General features: G+C 34.9%; 1 protein-coding gene and 1 long non-coding RNA gene across 5 annotated transcripts in view; one reads left to right on the top strand and one right to left on the bottom strand.

The window, feature by feature from the left end:
- The window catches only part of shank1 (SH3 and multiple ankyrin repeat domains 1), a 167,119-nt gene that overhangs the window by 18,773 nt on the left and 124,890 nt on the right, over window positions 1–23,456 (top strand). The window lies entirely within an intron of this gene.
- On the bottom strand, window positions 4,268–6,484 carry LOC147845655 (uncharacterized). The gene is made up of 2 exons (XR_015480958.1): window positions 6,439–6,484; window positions 4,268–6,277 (listed from the first exon to the last, which is right to left on the bottom strand). It is a non-coding gene; the product is annotated as an uncharacterized LOC147845655 (long non-coding RNA).

The following is a 23,456-nucleotide window of genomic DNA, read 5'->3' as shown; positions in this document are numbered from 1 at the left end:
AAAAATATCTAGTAAAATATTATGTACTGTCATCATGGCAAATATAAAATAAATCAGTTATTAGAAATGAGTTATTAAAACTATTCTGTTTAGAAATGTGTTGACATTTTTTTTCTCTCTCAGTTAAACAGAAATTGGACAAAAAAATAAACGGGGACTTCAACTGTACATCGAAACTGCCATCTACTGACTTCCATAGTTCTTTTGGTTCTTATACTATTGATGCCAGTGAATGGTTTTCAACATTCTTCCGAATATCTTTAGAAAATAAGATTAATCTTGAAGAAAAAAGATTTATAAAATTGATAACCTCTTTAATGTGAGGAAATATTATTTTTGTGTGAACTATTCTTTTACTGCGAAATCAACAAGATCCATAAAGGAAGAGTACCTTTTCCATTGAGACTATCTTTTTTTGTGCAATATCCTTTTTAAGTGTCTTTCACTTATATCAACATCATGCATTGAACTAAGCATTGAGCATATCTTTATACTTAAGTCCAAGTTCAAAATAATGTCCATTGTGAACGCAAGGAGCCATGACTAAAATGAAGAAACAGAAAATGTTTATTGTGAGGTAACACAAAAACTTTAAAAAATATATATATATTATTTATTTTTTTTCACCCACCCATTTTTTTCCTTACCACAACATCCCTTCCAGCTCTCTGTAAAAATGAAAAAAAGAAATTCTTATTCTTTTATTATATTCTTAAAAAATGCACTTAAGTACTAATATGCAGATTTGGATGTGTATCTTTTTTCTGAGAGTGTAGATGAACATTTTGGGAAAGTGACTATAAATACCAGCACATTTTGTGTAAACTATCACTTGCAATTTTCAACAAATATTTCTGGCTCAGAATATTGTGTTTGGTATCACCGTGAACTTGTTTTGAATAAGTGTTTTGGAAGAAGCTAAACGCGAGCTGAAAAGCGTGTAATGACTTCAGCAAATTTCCATTGACCTCGAAGTGACACTTGAAAAATTTCAATGTGTTTTATGCAAATAATTCAAGGATAGACCTTTAGAGTTGATTGTGTTTAAAAGATGGAAGAGAATAGAAAAACAAAACATGATTCAGAGCAGTTCGTAGTTCCCCAAAACAGGTGCGCGCTCAAGCCTATAGCTATTAGCCTGAAGAGATGAGCAATATGTGGCAGCATAAATTATAAGAAAACAAGAGCCCATCTGTGCACTTGCATCAAGTTCCACTGATAAGATTTGAATTATGTTTCGCATGTCTTCTTTAACAAGTAGCAGTGACCTTATGTACCTGTTGGTATTAATTTATTACAAATAGCACATATGGCGACCATTATGAATATTATTTCACCACATTTCTATGGCATGATTTTGATTACTCAAACACAACAAATGGCTGTATTTTGTATTATTTAAAATATATAATAATATTTTTTTTTAACCAGCAATCTTTTCTTTCAAATATTGCATTGTGAATTTTTCTTTCTTTTGTTTATACAAAATAATTGTTGTAATGTTTTGTGCTGCCAATTGATAGCATCAAGATTTTACAGTGTTCAACATAAATGAGTACACCCCGTTTTGTAAATGAATATTTTTTTCCATTTCTCAGTGCATATAGGCAATGTATTTTGTAGCATTTAAACAAAACAGATTTATTGAACAAATATATTTATTAAAATAATATTTTAATAACCAAACATATTTAGAAATTAAAAGATAATACAATTAAATTTAAGCAAAATAACAAGAAATCAAATTACAACCTACAAAATTCCAACTAAATTTGTCCAATTGTTTTTGCTTCTCTTTATTTTTCCCCCCTCTTTTTAGTTTTTTTTAATTTATTTTTTATTTGAATTTAATAATTTTCTATAACATATAAATTTGGGTCTACTAGTTTTTGAACCATTGTTGTAAGTTATTTTGTTAGATAAGCTCCAGATTTGGCTTCAGTACTAACTAATTTAATGTATATGCTCAAATATAATATTGTATAGCTTCCTATTATATATTCCTATTACAAATATGAATATAAAATATAGATTTGTAAGGGGAGTACTTATATATGCTGACCACTGTAACTGCAAGAAATGATCAATTATAAGAGATATAAATGACTGTAGCATTACTCCCTCAAATTGCAGAATCGGGACAGTGTGTCCTCAGGTGTGTCATAGAGTTACATTGGCCTCTCTATGTGCTCGGTCATCCGTTCAACCCATTTATAGGAGATTATAGTGAATGAGCAAGACCATCATCCACACCGGGATTCCTGTTCTGATCCCCTGTTAAAGCCTGTGCGAAGCTGCAGGCCGTTTTCAGAAAGCTGTGGGTGGGTCATACAGGCTGCCAGGCATCTGGAGGTGGCGCCGCTCAACTTTCGATGATAGATTCAGGATAGATTGGTGTGATTGGCCGGAGTGGCTCTGCGCATTAATAATGGAGGCGCTGCTGCTTGTATTTATAGTAACAGTGGAGGGTGGCGCTGTGAATGGGGAATGATAGATGACAGAACCTCCTTCACCGAGGAGGCTGGTGTGTGAGTGGACGCCAATTGCCGTGACTAACAGCTGCAGAAATAGCGGGCGGTAGGGTTCTGGAGACGTGCATGTACTGTACACAGACTTTGACGCTCACAAACAAACATAAACTTGCAGTTTTCACTGCTCCATTTAGCTGACAGCATATTTTCGTTTCCTTACTTTGAACCTCTGTCCAAACTGTTTTTTTTTTTTGTTTTGTTTTTTTATATTTTGGGATTCAGTAAGCCCAATTGACTGACAGCATAATTTGGTTTTGGCTTGTCTGTCGTTTTTTGTTAATGCTGTTTTTAAGATTAGGCTTACAATTACAATAATAATTTAAGCAGAATTATGAAACTTGTGCTTCATCTAGCTGTGTTTAAATGAACTTTTCAGTTGAAACTTCCACAATATATTCGAACGCTATCACTCGATTGAATAGGCGTTATCGATGGTTATCAGCTGGTAGATATTGATAGGCTCAGAAGGCTGTTATCATCCATCCACATGGTTAATCAGCTGGGTGGAAGTTAACGAGAATTTTTATGATTATTTATTAAATTTCCCATTAATTGTATTTTATTAATGTATACCTCTTTCCTAACCCTAAACCGCCCAAAAGCTCACAGTAAGAGATGGAGACTTCTCTATTAGTATAACTGATTAACCACAAGAATGATTTATATTACTTATTGAATTTACCATCAATTGTATTTTATTAACGTCTATCCCTACCCCAACCCTAAACGCATCCGTCACAGTAATATAAAAACCGATCTGGATCTGGAGTTTACTCTATTAGTACAGCTGATTAACCATGAGAATTATTGTATTTTATTAACGTCAACCCCTACCCCATACCTAAACCCAATCGTCACAACAATGTAAAAACAGATCTGGGTCTGGAGTCTTCTCTATTAGTTTAGCTGATCAACCACAAGAATGATTTATATTACTTATTAAATTTCCCATTAATTTTATATAATTAACGTCTACCCCATCTCTAAACCCAATTGTTAAAGTAATGTAAAAACAGTCCACTTATCAGTACATTTTGGGATAAGGTATTTCAAACTACTTCAGAATTGTGTGAGATGTTCATTCCCAAATACCCTAATATCTGCTTATTGAATGATGATTATGATCTAAACCTAAACACTTCCCAATGCAGGATATTTCATACTGCACTAACTGCAGCCATGAAAGTTATATTTAAAATATGGCATGAACCCTCATTCCCAGCGGATAAAATGTGGCTTATTGAACTAAAAAATATTGCACTGTTAGAACGTTTCACTGCAAGAATTAACAGAGCTAAACCCCATACAATCAAAGCATGGTCCGATTTTATTGAGAAAATTTCTTATATAATAACTAGTTAATTCTCACCCCAGAGCTTTTCTTTTTCTGTGTATTGTTATTCATTTATTAATTTATTGTCTTTATTTTACTATTATTATTATTTGTAATTTCTTTATGTATTTTTATTTAATGCAAACCCTGGCTTGTATATAATTGTTGCTAGCTATGTATGCTGGCTTTGTTCTGCAATAAATAAATAATCAATAAAAAAAAGTAATGTAAAAACAGATCTGGGTCTGGAGTCATTTCTATTAGTATAGCTGATTAACCATGTGGATGGATGATAGCAGCCTTCTTAGCCTACCAGTACGCACAGAATTCCCCAACTGGCCCATATCTATCAGCTGATAACGCCTATTCAGTTCAGCGATAGCATTGTTCATCAATAACACACCTGTTTTTTTTTTGTTTTTGTTTTTAAAAAGAAGTCATTTCCCTGTAATTACACATGCACAGAACTTCAGTTTCTGATCCAATCAAGTGTTTACATATCCCATCATATTAGAAAAGGTTCAAATCAACCCTTATAAATCTAGTGAAATTTTAGTCTAACTTCCGTTCCATCCAATTTGTTTCCTGGTTGAACAAAAAGTCCAATTACAAACAGATAAATTGACTCCATTTAATAAATTATTTATAACCATAAAACATGAAAAGTCTGTAATTTACTTTCTAATCAATCCTCGTTTACCATCTATAATGACACATGAGTGATGTTATAGAGGAGGAGGAAATGGTAAATGACTTGCAGAAACAATAGCAATGGATACATTAGTTTTTCTCTTAATTATCAAGAGCTGAGACTTCTGACTTGCTTTCAACACAGGGTCAGCGTTGCTGGCTCCCAGCTGTCCAGGTGACCGTTCTTATTCAGGGATCAGATTCTCCAGAGCTTCGGTAATTATAAAAGAAGACTACATAATGATGGCCATAATGATCACATTAACATTTGAAAGCAGAAAGCCTTCACACTAGACAGGATTGATTTCATTCACATTCCTCAAACGCTTTATTACAAGATTATTTTCCATTTATTTTCCAAATGAGTCATGGACAATTGACTGCAACACCCTAATTGATCACAGTCTTGGAGATTATAGTAAAAAAAAAACACAAGCTTCATTTAAGTTGAGCTTCCTTCGAATGTAGAGATGATTATGTATCCTTCTATCTTTGAAAGTGTAGAGTTGTTTTTTGTGCCACTGCACTTTAAATTCAGATGCTAAATCCCAATCCTGCTTACAGTGTAATTACTCTTTAAATGAAAAATTATGATTCTTGTGAATTTTTCCCCCCACACACAGATTTTAAATGCATCGTTGTGTATCTCTCTAGATGTAATCAAATAACGCTGTCATGAAATCACTCTTTATCATTTGAGTCATACGCATCATTTAGCATTGTCCTGGGAGCGTACTGTACATCCCCACGTTTCCCCAAGCACAATATACAGCTTTGCGTGACAGCTGTGGATTTGAAGCCATGTGGAAGCTTCAGGAACGCTAAGTGTGTTTCATGTTCTTTTTTTATTGCTTTGAATAATTTAAAATGCAAACACAATTAGGAGGTGAAGCGCACAGACGTATTGTTGAAGCCGAGGGGCCTGGAGGAGAGAGAAGTGCTGTTTGAAGTGTTGCCGTATTGATTGGCCTATATAGAATGCATTAGAACAATACAAAGACTGTTCCTCCTGATGATTTTATCCACTTTCATCCATAGCTTGAACATACAAAGTCAAATTTAATCTTTACGTTCTTGACTCTGTTTGCTGTTTTCTGTCTGACACTCGCCGCTAGAATTAATGAGAAAATCAAGGCTTCTGTCATTGACTATCAAAGGCAGAAGCTATAAGAGGCAGTGGTGTATGTTAATGAATAATGATTAAGGCACATACAAAACATGTAGTTGAGATAAAAGCCACTCTCATCTCTCTTTATGTTTAATTCTCTATTTCTGCATATATTGCAAGCTTGTGACTTGAATGCATGGATAATCTGTGGAAAGAAGAGTTTAATGTGCTTATGCACTTAATTTTCCCTCCTTTTTAAAATGTATTCCACTATAAAGAATCTTTTGTGGAGTGGAAAGATTCCATGAACCATAGATGCAAATAAGTAAACTACAGAATATTTTAAAGGCCAGAAGAGTTCAAAACTCAGGTTCCTGAGATAAAAATGCCATTCATTTTCTCCACAGGGAATTTTTTTTTAAAAAGGGACAATTTGCCCAAAAATTTACATTTACTTACCCCTTCCAAACCAGTTTGAGATTTTTGAACATGAATATGAAACCTGTAACCTTCTAGAGTATTTGTTTTCCTACTATGGATGTCAGTGGTTACAGTTTTCCAACATTCTTCAAAGTTTTTTTTGTTTGTGTTCAACAGACAAACAAAAAAAAAAACCTCAAACCGTTTTGGAATCCAAGAGTAAATGTTCACAGAATTTAAATTTTTTGGCTGAAATATCTTTTTAATAAAACTGTTAAACCTTACAGACAGACCTGTTTTGAGCTCTGAGATTTGGAAACAATTTCATTATATACATTATATATATCTGTATACACAGTCTTATTCCTTTTTTTTCCTGTAATTAGGGGCGTTGCTAGACATAAAAAAAAATAAATAAATAAAAATAAAATAGAATAGAAATTGCATAATAACAGTAATACTGTTATTCATTTATAATATTTTTTAATATTTTTAAATAAATTATATATACATATATGTGTACATACATACATACATACATACATATATATATATATATATATATATATATATATATATATATATATATATATATATATATATATATATATATATATATATATATATATATATATATAATTTATAAAAATATTATAAATAAATAAAAGTATTATTGCTATAATACAATTTCTATTCTGAATTAAATATATAACACAACTGGAGTGATGCTAAGATCATTGAAGAAATCTTTTGCATGAATATTAGTTTCACTAGAGTGAAATTTTACAGACAATTCTTTAGAATAAAAAAAAGATGTTTTATAAAAATATGTGTTGTCTTAGACTTGACACATGGCCGAGAATTAGGTTTATTAAGTCTTACCTCTCTGACTCATTGTCCGTCCTTTTTGTTTTATAAAAACACACAAAAAATCTACTAAAAGGCATGCTTAGTCAAAATAAGATCATCATCATATTATTTAAACTTTAGTTGTGTCGACTTGCAAAACTCACTGCGAGTCGACACCTCCACATAAATGGCTGTTACGGCAATTTCACAGCGCATGAGTAGTGTGTGAGCGGTGTGTTTTTTTTTTGGCATGCATGTTCATAACTGGGACTCAAACTGCGTCAAGCAGGAGTGGTGCGTCAGCTGCGCAATAATGTTTAAAAAAAAATTCTGCGCATAAGCGTCAGTTTGCCTTTTGATTAAACTACATTGCTTTCACCAACGTTGGTTCGGTTACAGATAGAGAAAAACGTTTTTACACTGGGATTATCACTCTTAATAAATACAGTTGCAAACAAAGTAAATCATATCTCAAAGCATTTACTGAGGCACATGCCCTGGTAAATGAAGTGTAGCGATGTGTCTGTCTATAATGTAATTAAGTCTGTAATGTTGTGTTTCTCCGTGTAACTGGTTGGGCTTAGTTTATGGCAAATAGTGGTTTGACCCAGACTTAAAAAGAAGCATTATTATAATGTTTATCTGAACCAGCATTGCTGAAAAAGTGTGCAGGCACTAGTTAACTATTATTATTTAAATGAATTAACTATAAATTATTTTTGACACACTGTAACCTTATTGTTCTTGGTCATTGTCTGTCACTTCCGGACATTCCTTGACCTAACAAACAACATTGGTCACTGAAAAATGCCACTAACTAATGTCTACAGCTATATAAAACCCAATGAATGTATCTACTGCATTGGCAGAACCATTTTATTCATCATTAAAAGTTTCATTAAAAAAAATAACATTCATTTTCTGAACATGTTTTTATTATTATTATTTATCTGCAGATTTTTCCAAACAATGAGAAAACAAAAAGATTTTTTCCTACAGTGTTTAGACTGCACAGTATCAGCCTAATTTTGGTGAAATCCGCTTGACTAATCTGCTTACTTGTGGTGAGTCCTAAGCAAGAATGGGTGTCTGGGAAGCAGAAGTTGGTCATTTTATCTCGCATAGAGTGTCATAGCGGACAATATTCAGCACTTCATCTGGGAAGCTTCACAAGAAAGCCTTGCATGTTTGTTTTTCGGTCCTCCGTGACAGATTTCATCATGTTTGTGGCACTGAACATGAGCACTGAAGCTCTTCCATACACAGCTTTCAAACATGTTGAAGAGAAAGAGAGACAGTGATACTTGTAATATATTCACTCATAAGCTTTTTGGGCTTTTCTGACATCACAAACATTATAAAAAAAAAAAAGAGTGTGCTTGAGCCCACAATGATTTGTTTGGAGGCATCATGACATTACTTGTCCACGACAAAATAAGAGAGAGAGACTAAATTGCATAATCTGACACAGTGACAATCATAACAGGCAAATAATGTGCAGTCGGAACTGGATGTGAGTTGTTTTTTAAGGCACTAGCAATTGTTGCAAAACCCTCTTTGGAACCTTCATTTTTATGTATGCAATGCAGCTGTTATAATACAGGTGGGAGATCGAACTGTCAGAGTGTGCCAGAACATCTGTCAGATTGTATCTTTAGCACGTCGTTGATGTTTTATGGTGGTCATGTCACTCAAGTGCTGGCAGGAATATTTACTATCGATTATGCTGAAGATGGTAAGAGCGCAACCCACAGAATTCACCACACTTTATTAAATACCAAGCAGCTTCATTTTCTCAGGAAGAGTGCTCTGATATCAGTGACATCAGTACCAAGAGCTGCAATATTGACATTGCTGAAAACAGCCTCATAAATGTCAGGCTGCCATCATTTACCCACTTTTTCACAGTGGTTTGAGCTTGAATGGTGATACAGGAAAGAAAATGTGACAACATTAAAAGCACATTCATTCATTCATTTTCCTTCAGCTAAGTGCCAACTTTTCCAGCATATGTTTTACGCAGCGGATGCCCTTTCAGCTGCAACCCAGTACTGGGAAACACCCATACACTCACATTCATACACTACGGAAAATTTAGTTTATTCAACTCACCTATAATGCATGTCTTTGGACTGTGGGGGAAACCAGAGCACCCGGAAGAAAAACCACTCTAACACAGAGAGAGCATGCAGACTCTACACAGAAAGCCAACTTACCCAGCAGGGAGTAGAACCAGCGACTTTCTTGCTCAGTGGCTCAGTGGTTAGCCCTGTCGCCTTAGTGTCGCCCCAAAAGCCCATTATATGAAATACAAAATCATAATTTTAAGTTAAAGAGCATATGTTAGAAATAAATGGCGGAAGAACATGCAACGGATTATTTCAGAGTTGACATCCTTTCCGTCACAGATATCAGCCCCTTTTACATTGTAATATTGGTAAATTCCTTTAGAATTACTAGAACAGCTTTACCAGTAAATGCACTGTTCACACACTGCAGAATTCCAGCAGTTTACTGATAATATTGCAACTTCTCCTTAAAGAAAAATACTGCTACTAATTTTCTGTGTTTTTATAAAGGGGCTGCTCAGACGTGATCTCTCACAGCAGTTTACTGATAATTTTCCAGAAAAGTCTGTATGTGTGAAAGGAGCTTTAGTAGTTACAGTGCTCAGTGTATATATACACCCCTTACAAATCTATCTTTTAAATACATATTTTTAATAGGAAGCTTTATAATATTATATTTGTGCAAATACATTAGATTAGTCAGTACTGAAGCCAAATCTGGAGCTTATCTAACAAAATAACTTACGATAATGCTCCAAAAACTAGTACACCCAAATTTATATATTATGGAAAATTATTAAATACAAATTTTAAAAAGAGGAAAAATCAAGAAAAGCATTTTTTTGCAATGTTTAGCTTGAATTTAATAGTATTATCTTTCAATTTCTAAATACTTGGTAATTAAAATATCATTTTAATAAATGTATCTGTTTAATAAATCTGTTTTGTTTAAATGCACCAAAAATACATTTCCTATATTCACTAAGAAATGAAAAAAAAAATACATTTTCAAAATGGGGTGTACTTTGAGTAATTAGGCTAAACACTGTATATAATACCCAATATAGGGCTGTTTTAAATCAGGGGTAGGGAACCTATGGCTCAGGAGCCACATGTGGCTCTTTGACTAAAAATAAGAGCCACAGCTTTCTCTCTTCAATAATATTTTAAAGTATAAAAAATATGGCTCAGTTATATAAATCAGTTTCCTGTTGAAAATAAAATTACAATTCCCTTTGTATTGTATTTCCTACAGCAAAATAAGTAAGAACTCAGTTAAAATACGTTTTAACCAATGCACATATTTGGTTGAACTTGAATCGTGAAACCAATAAAGGGCAAGCAACTTGTAATAACTATGATAACCTCACGCACGTAAATTCAAACAACATTTAAGAGTGGCGATGGCAAAAAGAAAATAATTTATAAATTGTCCTTACTTCATACATTGTGATGTGTCACATTTGTTTATTTTTGACTTGTGCATGGACATAAATAAAATTTTTGTTTAAAAATAATATTTAATAATATTTAATATACACACCCATAATGGCTCTTTTAAAATGCATTTCATTATATTACATTTCATATTATGCACGTATGTAACTATAAAGAATCTTTTGTGGAGTGGAAAGATTCCATGAACCATAGATGCAAATAAGGAAACTATAGAATATTTTAAAGGCCAGAAGAGTGCAAAACTCAGGTTCCTGAGATAAAAATGCCATTCATTTTCTCCACAGGGAACTTTTTTTTTTAAAAGGGATAATTTGCCCAAAAATTTACATTTACTCACTTCTTTCAAACCAGTTTGAGATTTTTGAACATGAATATAAAACCTGTAACCTTCTAGAGTATTTGTTTTCCTACTATGGATGTCAGTGGTTACAGTTTTCCAACATTCTTCAAAGTTTTTTTTTGTTTGTGTTCAACAGACAAAAAAAAAAAAAAAAACTCAAACCGTTTTGGAATCCAAGAGTAAATGTTCACAGAATTTAATTTTTTTGGGTGAAATATCTTTTTAATAAAACTGTTAAACCTTACAGACAGACCAGTTTTGAGCTCTGTGATTTGGAAACAATTTCATTATATACATTATATATATCTGTATATACACAGTCTTATTCCTTTTTTTCTGTAATTAGGGGCGTTGCTAGACATAAAACTCCAAAAAAATTTTTTTAAATAGAATAGAAATTGCATAATAACAGTAATACTGTTATTAATTTATAATATTTTTTAATATATTTTTTATATGTATAATTTATAAATATAATTTAAATAATTTAAAAAAATATTATAAATAAATAAAAGTATTATTGCTGTAATACAATTTCTATTCTGAATTAAATATATAACACAACTGGAGTGATGCTAAGATCATTGAAGAAATCTTTTGCATGAATATTAATTTCACTAGAATGAAATTTTACAGAAAATTAATTCTTTAGAATAAAAAAAAAATTGATACAAAAAAATCAGAAATGGCTCTTTGGTGAAAAAAGGTTCCCGACCCCTGTTTTAAATAAATGGTTACATTTTTGATTGTATGAGTTCCAGCATGGAAGATGGCATTTCATTGGTTTGGATTGACAGTAGTTTTTATAGATTGGTATGATTGGCTCAGTGTTTATATTTCCACACAGTAATAATAAAGGTCATTTTTTCCAGTGTAATAACATTCTTTGATTTGAATAAATTGTTTTGATTTTTGAATAATTTAGCTCTAGACGTAGCGTGCTACTTTTATAACCCTGATTTATTAAACTGTGCCAGCAAACATTAATTGAAAAGAGGTACTTTAATATTTTGGTGACATTTTTTTTATATTACATTTCATATTATGCACGTATGTAATTTTATAGCAATAAACATTCTGCAGTCAACAATGTCGGTCCTTTAAATGTGGCACAGTCATAAATTCCTTCCTTCCTTCCTTCCTTCCTTCATTCATTCATTCATTCATTCATTTTCCTTCAGCTTACTCTCTTTATTTATCAGGGGTCGTCACAGTGGAATGAACCGCCAACTTATTCAGCATATGTTTTACGCAGCAGATGCCATTCCAGTACTGGAAAATGCTCATACTCTCACACTCACACACATACACCACAGACAATTTAGCTCATTCAATTCACCTATAGCACATGTCTTTGGACTGTGGGGGAAACCAGAGCACCCAGAGGAAACCTGCGCCACATTAAGAGAACATGCAAACTCCACACAGAAATGCCAACTGGTCCAGCTGGGACTCGAACTAGCAACCTTCTTGCTGTGAGGCGACAGTGCTAACCACTGTGCTGCCACTGTCCAAAATTGTACAAATTGCTAATCTTGGCTAACATTTTTCTCTTTCTTCTTGGCTAACTGCTTCTCAAAACAACAAACATAGTGCTTTTGAAAACATTGTAAGATTCCAAAGTGAATTGTATGAAGTGCCATCATCTTTCCCATTTTTACTATTACCATATCACTTCTCGATTTGGCCTATGTTTGTGGAATTGAATTTTGACATCTGGTGTGCGTGTGTGAAGTGCACTTTCTCTGAGCGAAAGAGAGCCTGTACTTGCAAGCTCCACTGATCCAGCTTTTTCCCGCCTTCTCTCTCAGCCATCTCTCAGAAACAGACACACAGAGACATTTTAATCCTTCGTTTGCCCATTCAAATCCCTCTTACGGATGTATCATTGCAAAATATGTCCATCACAAAATGCCAAGTCAGCTTTGCCTTCACCTGAGGGAGCCGTGGCAAAACAGCAGTGTGGCCTGTCAGAAAACCTCAGCCTGAACTGTTGAAACTCTGTCAAACAGCATCAGCTGGAGGAAGCCCTCAGGCCACGGCGATAACACATCACCACACAGCACTGTCCAAGCACAGTGTACCAGTTTTATTTGACATGTTAATATAATAATGATTTACCCAAAAGTGTCATCAGGTTTTTGCGTGGGTTTAGTTTATGGTCAAATCTGTTTGGACTCAATTTATTTTGGAGCCAGTCAACGAAGGCAAGTAGCCACCTATTATATCTGTTTATTATCGTCTACTTTTTCTTCTGCCCCAAAATTCTATAGCAGTCCCATCAAATAACTTGCGGCATACATAGAGGACAGTATTTATACCCAGTCAACTTTATCACCAGCTAATTTAGAGTCCCTATCTTCAACCTAGTACCACAACTTATTTTTGTTTTCATGAAACTGCTGTACATGTATTTAATGGATCAATCTAAGAACTTCAGTAGCAACAATGCCATAATCAGCCAAATTTCCTGTCTGTCATTTATATTTTTTAATTTGTATCTATCCTTTGGATTAGATGTTAAACCGAGGTCTTGACTCTCTGTGGTTTTTTTAAAAGTCCCATCATACTTTTCGTAAAAAGTAGGGGTGTAACCCTGGTGTCCTGGCTGTTAGATTTTGCTGTGTTTGGCTAAACCTTTCTTGGGTGGCTTGCCAATGTGTTAGATGACTCTAATACATAAGTAAGCTGACCAAAGTTCTTACCGGGAGAAGACTTTATTGAAGACACAATGAGTAGTGCAGTTCCTCAGCAGTAATGTTAACTCGTCGGTCTTCAAGTAACTTAACCCAAAGTACTGTCTGTGGGACAGTACTTTATACTAGCATCAAACAAACCATTCTGTTTACTCTTATCAGATGTTTTAACTGTTGTTTTGCTTATACCTATTGAGATTACGAAAGGGTCACACCTATCGTAAAAGGGTCATTTAGTTCACACCTATCATTGTGTGGGGATTGTCACCCCATCATACAGAGAATTGATCACATCAAAGTTAATTTAATGTAATGCAACTGAACTAAAATGCACATAATCTTTCATGGCCAAATACCCTCTATTGGGCCTTACCCATCATGGCCTCCCAATTAACCCCATCCACCGAATTGGCTCTGTCATTGTCTCTCCACTCCTCCAATAGCTGGTGTGTGGTGATCGCACTGATGCTGTTGTCCTGTAGCTGCTGTCGCATCATCCAAGTGGATGCTGCACACTGGTGGTGGTGTGGAGAGACCCCCCCTTTTGCTTTGGGTGTATTGCCATACACAATAAATGCACTATATAAATACACACATTACAATTTTATTTTAATGAAAACCAATTATTTGAACTCTTAGACTTTGCTCCAATTTTTATATTTGACTCAGATCATCATCCTCAAATCAAGTTGGCAAAAAGTTGTAAATTTAGCATTTGCTGGCATGATTGCAAACGGTTTCTGAGACTGTATTTCTGCAGTGCCTAAAATATTTACTGCAAATTTTGTCATTGTTTTTTCAGCTCACACCACCCACACCACATCAATTTGGTAACAGCGCCACTTATATCTCAAAAGTGAAGGAAAAAAAAACATTAAATTATACTGATAATGAATATATTCATGCACAAACTTTATAATCAGTTGCTCACCAGATGAGAAATATTGTGCCAAGTTTTAAAGATTCTAACACGCTGGCAGCGCACCTCTGGCATGGGACCATCAAGCAAACAAGATAATTTTTAAATTTCTGTTGTCTAATTTACTAGATAGCTAGCTAACATTATCACATTATTCACCATAGATACACACTTTTTGGGTAACTATAACATTTACTTTATTCTTTTCCTAGTTATGCAGCCATTTACATGTAGTTTATAAGTAATTGCCTATTGACATGCAGTTATACTAGCAGCTCTAATCTCATGGGTCTGCGACATATCATAAACCAGATGCTTGCACCAATGAAATGTCCCAAAGGGCGACAGCTGAAGCTGAATTAACATGTGGGACTTGTGGAGTTGCGCATGGATTTTCTCTACAGTGTTTGGATTTTCAATAGTAAAAATTAAACCACACTGAGCAGAAATAAATTATAGTTCAACTCTGAAAACTGGACTGACACAGTTTCAGTTATTATAGAACTTCTATGTTAAGCTGCTTTAACACAATCTACACCGTAAAAGCGCTATAGAAATAACGATGAATTGAATTAAGTTGAATTGGGTTATATTGGTTAAACAATATCAGCCTTTTCTCACAAACAACAGCACACTTTTTTTGGAATCCTTCTCAACCAAGCACTGTTGTGGGGTAATAGGTGCTCTTTCACATTTGTGCTTTTCCAGTAGAATTAAGGGTACATTGACTACAAGGGTAGTATAGGTACAAGGATTTTAGCTTTAAGTCAGGTACAATAGAGCTAGAAGGGAGGGGAAAAAAGAAGTTTATCTTGGTTTCCCCCTCGAAGTAAGAGTTATAGCAAATAAATACTCGGTAATACTTCCAGATAGTTATTTGAAACTTGACCCATGCTAGAGCATGAGGGTCTGACTCTCCCAACAGTGACTACATTTACATGGACATCATTAATCAAATTATTTGCCTTAATCTGAACGAGACAAATAATATGTTTACACAAGTTGCTTTATGAATGTTCCTTTCATGACCTCATTTTACATGTTACAGCACAAAAAGCAATTAACGTCATTGTTTTACGCTATCCCAATTTTCTCTGGAGTTTGATGTAATTTCAGTTTCATTGTTAAATTGTCAACTTTAACTGCAGTTTGGCACTTTCAATTTCATTTGGAAATATTTTTATATGCATGCCACTATGACAAACGAGATATTGGATGTGTGTATGAACTACTGGACGAGTGTAGTTTTAATGGAATTTGATACCGCCAGCCGTATGGTAATAAAAAACCCTCCACATTTTGCGATGCAGGTGTCTTTGGTCCTTCACGGACTCGGTAGGTGCAGAGAATAGTGTGAAACAGCTATGTGTATATGTAATATCCTTTCACAAAATGCGACAAAAATACTACACAATGGTAATAGTTTGATTAAGGTGTTTACATGTCTGTACTGTGCTTAAATAATGCGACTGAAATCAGCATACTGCACATGTCTTAATCCGATTTCTGTTTAGTTGGATTATGACTTGAATCAAATTAAATGAATCAGAAATCGCTGCTTACATGGTAGACTCTGAATCAGAGTATTGTCTTAATCGTATTAAAATCTGATTATTGGTGTCTATGCAAATAAACTCATTTTAAATAACTCTGTATGCATGAAACTGCATTGGACCACCCCTTTAACTGGAAGATTTTATCTGCCGTTGTATTATTGCAAGCATTCTAGAACGTACACATGCATATAGTGAGGAATTTTTAGTTTAGTTCATTATACCCTCAAATGCATTTATTTGCAAATCGAACACTCCACCTTAAGATCACACAACAAAGGATTTATCTTCTAAGTTTATAGAGCTGTTGCACTGAAATCATTCAAACACATTAGTATTTAAAAAGGATAGGGAGTCGGCAAAATACACAACCACATCTTCAGCTACTGTTTAAGGGATTTATGGGAAATGCATTAATAATTCATCAGTGTGGGTGGGTGAGGGATTTGGGGGTTGTTTCCACTCTTTTCTGAGATTTATATTTCTCTTTGATTTACTCCAGGCTGTTGAGACTCCATTTCAGTGTTTTTTTTTTCTTTTCTTTCATAGCTATGTGAGCTTTAATTTGTAATATCCGAAAAAAGTCCAATGGACATTCATTTATCAATGTTGATTTATTGTGGCCATTTGAGGCATCTGATCATTTTTTAATCCTTTATGGTAGGATTTATTAAGCTCTTCCTAGCGCTATTGTATAATCGGTTTTCTTTTACAGTGTCCATTTACTCTGTTTTTAACACAAACATCAGTGCATTAGCTCTGAAAACCTACATGCTGACCACAGTGAGTCAGTGAAGCCTTTGTGGACTGCACAGATTCAAGGTGTCCTCATCTGTTAAAGTTCGCTTGAGGCTGTCTATTCAGAAATACAGGCAAGAAAAAGAAAGGCCAGGAGAGCTTATTGGAAAATAAGATGTGGTAGTTTGATTGTGTAACATATTCAACAAGGTAGCTTTAATGTAGTCTCTCTTTTCTTACTTTGGACAGAACAGAAAGATACTACAGTGGGAATCTCTCTCTTTTTTATTTCCTGCTTTATCATGTGTTGCCACAGCAGAATGAATCAGTAATTCAAAATTCTGGCATTTGTTTTACACAACGGATACCCTTCTTGCTGCAACAGGGTTCTACTCTCAGTGCTGGGAAGCACCAATCCAGACAGTCACCCATTCATTTACGACCAATTTAGTTAATCCAATTAATTGAAATTGCATGCCTTTAGACTGTGCGGTAGACCCGAGGACCTGGAGGCAACCCAAGCAGACACAAGGAGAACATGCAAACTCCATATAGAAATGCCAACTTGACCTACTTTATGTTAGGCAGCCATGCTAACCACTTAATGGCTGATTTATACTTCTGTGTCGAGTAATCGGTGTGACCCACAGCATCTGCCTTGTGCGTAGTTGTATATTTATACTTTTGTGTGCTGTTTGTGTTGTGTGCAATAACACCTCCAAAACGTTAGCTGGCAGTAGGTTTTTATGTGTGAGGTTATGAGGTTTTATCTGTGTCAAGTTTCTTCTTGGGTGTTTTGTTTTTTTCTGAATTCTACAAGTAGCTGAGGCTGTGTCCAAAACCGCTTACTACTCAGAAAGTACTGCATTTGAATTTAAATGTACTACTTGACTGATATAAAAGTACGTTTTATACAGTATGAATGTGAGTAGTATGAGTGGAACTCGGACATACTGCATCCGCCATTTTGTCATGATCATGTGACCTACCCACATCAGTTGCATTGCTTCACTCCTATTCATGAATTTTCTTGAGGAGCATCATGGTATAGCGTAGTGTGCAGGGGATGCACACTTCAGAATCTCACCAGAAGTAATTGGTCATCCAGGTACTTCTCTTATGCTGATTTTGGAATTCTATAAATTTGATCACTAATCGGCTTGTGTAGTATTTTAAGTGTACTATATAGCACGGACTTAGCCTGAAATTCGCTCATTCAGAGGCAGGAACCGACAGACATGTAACAACTTTAATTATAAGGTTAACACAAAACAAATGATTCCATCTGAAGCTCCTTTACGAGACTCATCACTTGTATACAATTGCTCCATCGGACCTGCGGCTCTCAGCACCGCCTGTGCTCGTCACCGATACCAAACTGACCAATCACAGAGTTTGCGCTACACGTCGTTGCGATGTGTATTTACATTTTTTGAGAGGTGTGTGTTGGCATCAGCCACAGTGAGGGCTTTGCGACCACACAGTGTCTGCGCTGGACCATACACGCTTCTGCTTGATGCAGAAGTATAAATCAGCCTTTAGCCCACGTACCAGGAATCTGTTGAGGGTTATTAAAGAGGTAGTTCACTCAAAAATTTAAATTTACTCCCTTTTTACTCACCACCAAGTAGTTTCAAACCTTTATTAGTTTCGTTTTTCTGTTGAACACAATCAGTTTAGTTGCCTATTAACAGAATGTAATGATATTATTATAAACATATAGTAATTAGAGATTTTAAAGAGGGCATGAAATCAAAATGTACTTGTTAGAACTTGTTATAAACAATGTTTTACTATTTTTTTATTCCATACTATATAAAATTTATATATTTTTTTATTTTAATTTTGCCTTCATAATCTTTAATCATATACAATACCCTACCCTCCCCCTTGAAATTTCTTCTGGACAAATCATAGAATTCCTTTAGGAGAAGTTCTATCGGTGGGCAGCAGGGCTACAAATTGGCAGTCAAATCTTCATTCATTTTGTCCTCTAAAAATCCAATTAGTTCCCAAAGGACAAAATCAGTGGCTTTCCTATTTTTTCTTCTCATTTCAGAAACCATATCAATTGAATTTACAATTTGGGGATTTAATTTACAGATCAGCTTCAAAAACCCGCCTTCACAAACTGGATGTTTTTTTTGTTTTTTTACCATGCAGCAATTCATTTTGTTACTGGTGCACCACTTAATACTCATCACTGTCAACTGTATTCTTTATTGAATTGGCCCTCTCTTTAATCACATCGACAAATTCATTAGTTTCTATTCATTTACAAAACTCTTATTGGGATAACTCCACTATATTTAGTCACTTTTTAACATTCAGAAAACATGTCGAAATTGCTGTCTGTTAGTTTTATTAACCTTTGCATACCCAAAGTTAGCACTTCATTTGGTCGCTACTCTTTTCAGTTTTTTTTGCTGCTGATGCTTGGAATCATCTGCTTTTCATGTTGCCTCTTGGCCAGGTCATGATTGTAAATGAGAACTGGTTCTCAATTGACTTACCTGTTAAAAAAAGGTTATTATTGAATGTACATCACAAGGACTTAACTTCTGTTTCAAACCAAATTTAAAATACACTAATTTGAATGTGATTATTTTTTTATTATAAGTTTTGATCATTGTGTGCTTGTCATTTTTATTAACTTTGTTTGGTTTGGATTTTTTTTAGTTGTTTTTGCATATAAAAAACTTTGATAACACTTTATTTAGATCGTCCATTTGAGTATTAGTAGACTGTCTGCTTAATATCTGTTGATACTGAGGTTTAACAGTCCTTCAACAGACATTTAACTGAGTATATGATACTTTGCAATTACATGTCAACTTACACCAACCCTAACCAAACAGTCTACTTATAATCTAATGAGAATCAGTTGGTATGTAGATGTAATGTTACTTAAATTCAACAAACGGACCATCAAAATAAAGTGTGACCAAAGCTTCTATTACTTTTAGTTTATAATATAAAAACTGTAAAGAAACTGAAAATTTTATTTCTTTGGCTGAAATGTCCCTGTTTGATTACGTTATCGTCTCTGTTTTCTCCATTCTTCATTATTATAACACGAACAGACTAATGAACACAGCATGACATTAATACATCTCATTGGTGCTGAGATGATCCAGTCTCCATTTGTGTCATCATGCATGGTGTCACCAATCATTTTTAAGCGTGAAAAGCCCAATCTTCAAACCCTGAGCCCATACGCTCACTCCCCCTGCAGCGTTTGGCTCTAATGTGTGCAACCTCTTTGTGTGCTTTCATTCAGGGATATTCCGGTGAGCTCTTCTCCCATTGAGATGTCGCTGCTCTTATCAGTCTAGCCAGAGAAGCGCAGGCTAGCTAGACATTGTTCAGCCTCTTGGAGGTGGTCTGGACTAGAGCTGTTTTCGTGTTATGACATTATCACCGTGCCCGTTGAGCCAGGTTTGTGCCCAGAGGAAATACAGCGCTGTCATGCGCCCAATGGCGGGTTGATGAACGGGCCACGAGGTGACATTGCTGTCACAAGCGTGCGAATGAAAGGTGGAACTGGCTTGCCAATTTCTGTTGTTGACAAGACATTGTGACCTTTGCCCTCTCTATCTAGTTTGCACTTTTCATACACGCCGGCTTACTCGCTCTCTATTCGTCTCTTTGAAACATGCTCATAAATACTCGGCATGTGGGCCGCTGTAAGAATCCCGCGCTCTTCTTATAGAAGCACAGGTCACTGGTGATTGATGTTGAGCTCAGAAGCATCATTGTGTGAATAGAATATGAAATCACTCAGATGTAATGTAGGCACGATGCTGATGTGTTTCAGGAGACTAGTGGCCCTTGAAATCTTCTCTTTTCATGTGCTCTTTCTTCTGTTTTTTTTTTTTTTTATCGGCTTGACACTGGCACAGTTTTAGTAATTCCATTTGTGAGAATATTTTAAAGGGTGCGAGCTTATTCAAAACTGCGAGCCAGGGTTTGACAGTGTTTTGTCAGAGTACAGTTGAGAATTAAAGAATTGGCTTCTTTTTCGCTGGAAGTTAAATTGATTTGGCAATGAATCACAGGAGGTTGAATTTGAATGACGGGAAGAGGAACTTGCACACTAATGCATTGATGGAGGGCACAGTGGAGCCTCACAGCAAGAAGGTTGCTGGTTCGAGCCCAGGCCTTGTTCGTTGGCATTTCTGTGTGGAGTTTGCATGTTCCTCCCGTGTTCACGTGGGTTTCCCCCTCAAGTTCAAAGACATGTGCTGTAGGTGAATTGGGTAAGCCAAATTGTCCGTAGTGTATGTGTGTATGTCCTGGTTGGGGGTTGAGCTTTGGGCTAACGGCCCACCTCATAAAAATTAGATGTTATAAAACACCAACATAATGCGAGTGAATATACACTTTGATATAAACAATCCTGGAAGTAAGTAAATAAGTAATTCATTGATGGATTTGAAAGAAATCAAGGCACAATCCCAATTCTACCCCTTAGCCCTTCCTCTTACGTTTTGCGCATACACGTGAAGGGGTAGGTGTGTCCCAGTTCTCTTTAGCTTAAAGACGAAGGGCTAAGGGCAAGGGCTAGATAGCCCTTAAAACGGAGAATATTCAGGACCACACTCAAAACCAAGGGGTAAGAATACAGCAGCTACAACAGCAGCATGGCTGCAGATATCAGGAGATGCACAAATCAGTATTTTTTTTTCATTCTTATGAATTTTTACGACAAACAAGCATATATGTTTTAATACATTTGTAATCGCGTTCATGTATTACCGTCATATAGTCAATAAATATCCAATAGTATACCTAATAGTAACTCCTGTATAGCAGTTGTTTACATAATGTTGTTTACATAGAAGAATATGGCCATGGTGTAAATGCACAGTACAGTTACAAGCTTATTGTCGCGTTTTTTCGTTGTGATAACATGATATATGTCTTCAGTGATTTCCTGAAGATAAATACCAAAAAATAACACAACCTTAATAACTATAGCAGTCGACAAAAAGTAAGAGATCATGATGAAATACGATGGTATTGTGTTGTAGTGGTGTCCCATTTCTTAGGGGTAAATTTTGAACTTTGAATGAGGCCCCTGCCATACACACCCTATTTCAAGGGCCAAGGGGAAAGGGTAAAAAACTAGAATTGGGATTGGGCTGTTCCACCCTAGTCTATAGAAGTTATTAAGTTTCTTATTAAGGCCTCATTTTTTTGATTAAAAGCAGTCAAATAATAATTTGAAAATCACTTTTTCTCTTTCAACGTATTTTAAAATGTAATTCGTTGATGTGATGGCAGCGCTGAATTCTATTTTACAGTGTCATATGAATTTTTTAGAAATAATAGTAATATGCTGATTTGCTGGTCATTATCAGTTATTATTATTGTACTCATAATTTGAAATCAGTTGTGGTGCATAAAATGACCTAGTGGAACACAAAATCAATAATAAGTGCAAAATGAGATTTATAAGTAATTCGAAAGCTGAATAAATATGTTTCCCTCCGATGTATGACTTGTTAGGATATGACAATATTTGGTTGTTATACAACAATTTGAAGATCTGAAATCTCAGAGCTAAAAGGAATCAAAATAAAGAGGAACTGTAGTTCTAGAAAGTTATAAATATATTTAAAGGAGTGATTGAGTAATGAAAAGAAATGTCTTCATGTAACATGATATTTACTAATATTCTAATGACTTTTTGGGTGCAAAATCTAAATGTTTGGCTCATACAATTTATTTTTGGCTATTAACAAAAATATACCAGTTCAACATAAGAGTAGTGGAACCAGTTTTTCTACCTTTTTCCATAATTATTTGATGAATAGACAGTTTAAACAGCTTTTCCTGTTTTTTTTTTCTAAGAAAATACCTTTACTATGTTTTGACTTTATTAACATTATAAATATTGATAATATACAAGTATATATTTGCTAAATATGTACTATAAATATTGTGCTTTTTGCATTGAGAGGTGCCTTTTTTGCACGCTGCTTATGCATCCTGCGCACCTCGTGTTTTTGCAGTTGCGCGCTGTGCACTGGCAGTTGAAAAAAGTCAACTCTGAGCAAAGATAGCACGTTACATCAGTCACATCTTTTTCATTCTCCAATCAAGTGAAAGCAGGGGCGGGGTTTCCATTGAGGTGACAGCAGTGTTAGTGTTGTCAAGATAACTACAGGGACTTGTTGAACATAGAGGAGAGACTAGTGGTTACTGTTTTGAGTTATCTGGAGCTGTATGACTCTCAAATCTTGTAAAGCACAATATTAAAAAATATTAAAATTAGGCTGTACTCACACTAGGTACAGTTGCCTCGAACCGGGCCAAAGCACGCTTGTCCCCCCTCCCGTCTCCCCCGACGGCCCGCGCTCACACCATATCAGGCCTCGGCACGCTTACGTCATCGCTGCTGCGCTGGCTGTTCTGTGAGAAGCACAGAAAATCTTTGTTCTGACTCCATAAATATATTTAGAGATATCTCTAATTATATTTTGACTAGTCATAATTATAATTCGACTAGTCAGAATGACAATTAGAGATATCTGCAATTACAATTGTACTAGTACGAAATCAGATTGGAGATATCTGCAAATATATTATGACTAGTCATATTCCTCCATTGACTTCCATTGAAAAATATTTGCAGATATCTCTAAATGAGTTTTGATTAGTCACAATTGTAATTAGAGATATCTCCAAATGAATTTTGACTAGTAACAATTTTAATTAGAGATATCTCTAACTGAGTTTTTACTATA

Source organism: Danio rerio, chromosome 3, assembly GCF_052040795.2.
Source record: "Danio rerio strain M-AB ecotype USA chromosome 3, GRCz13ab, whole genome shotgun sequence".
NCBI lineage: Eukaryota > Metazoa > Chordata > Actinopteri > Cypriniformes > Danionidae > Danio > Danio rerio.
Note: the sequence above shows the minus strand (reverse complement) of the source record. Positions and strands in the feature narration are given on the sequence as shown.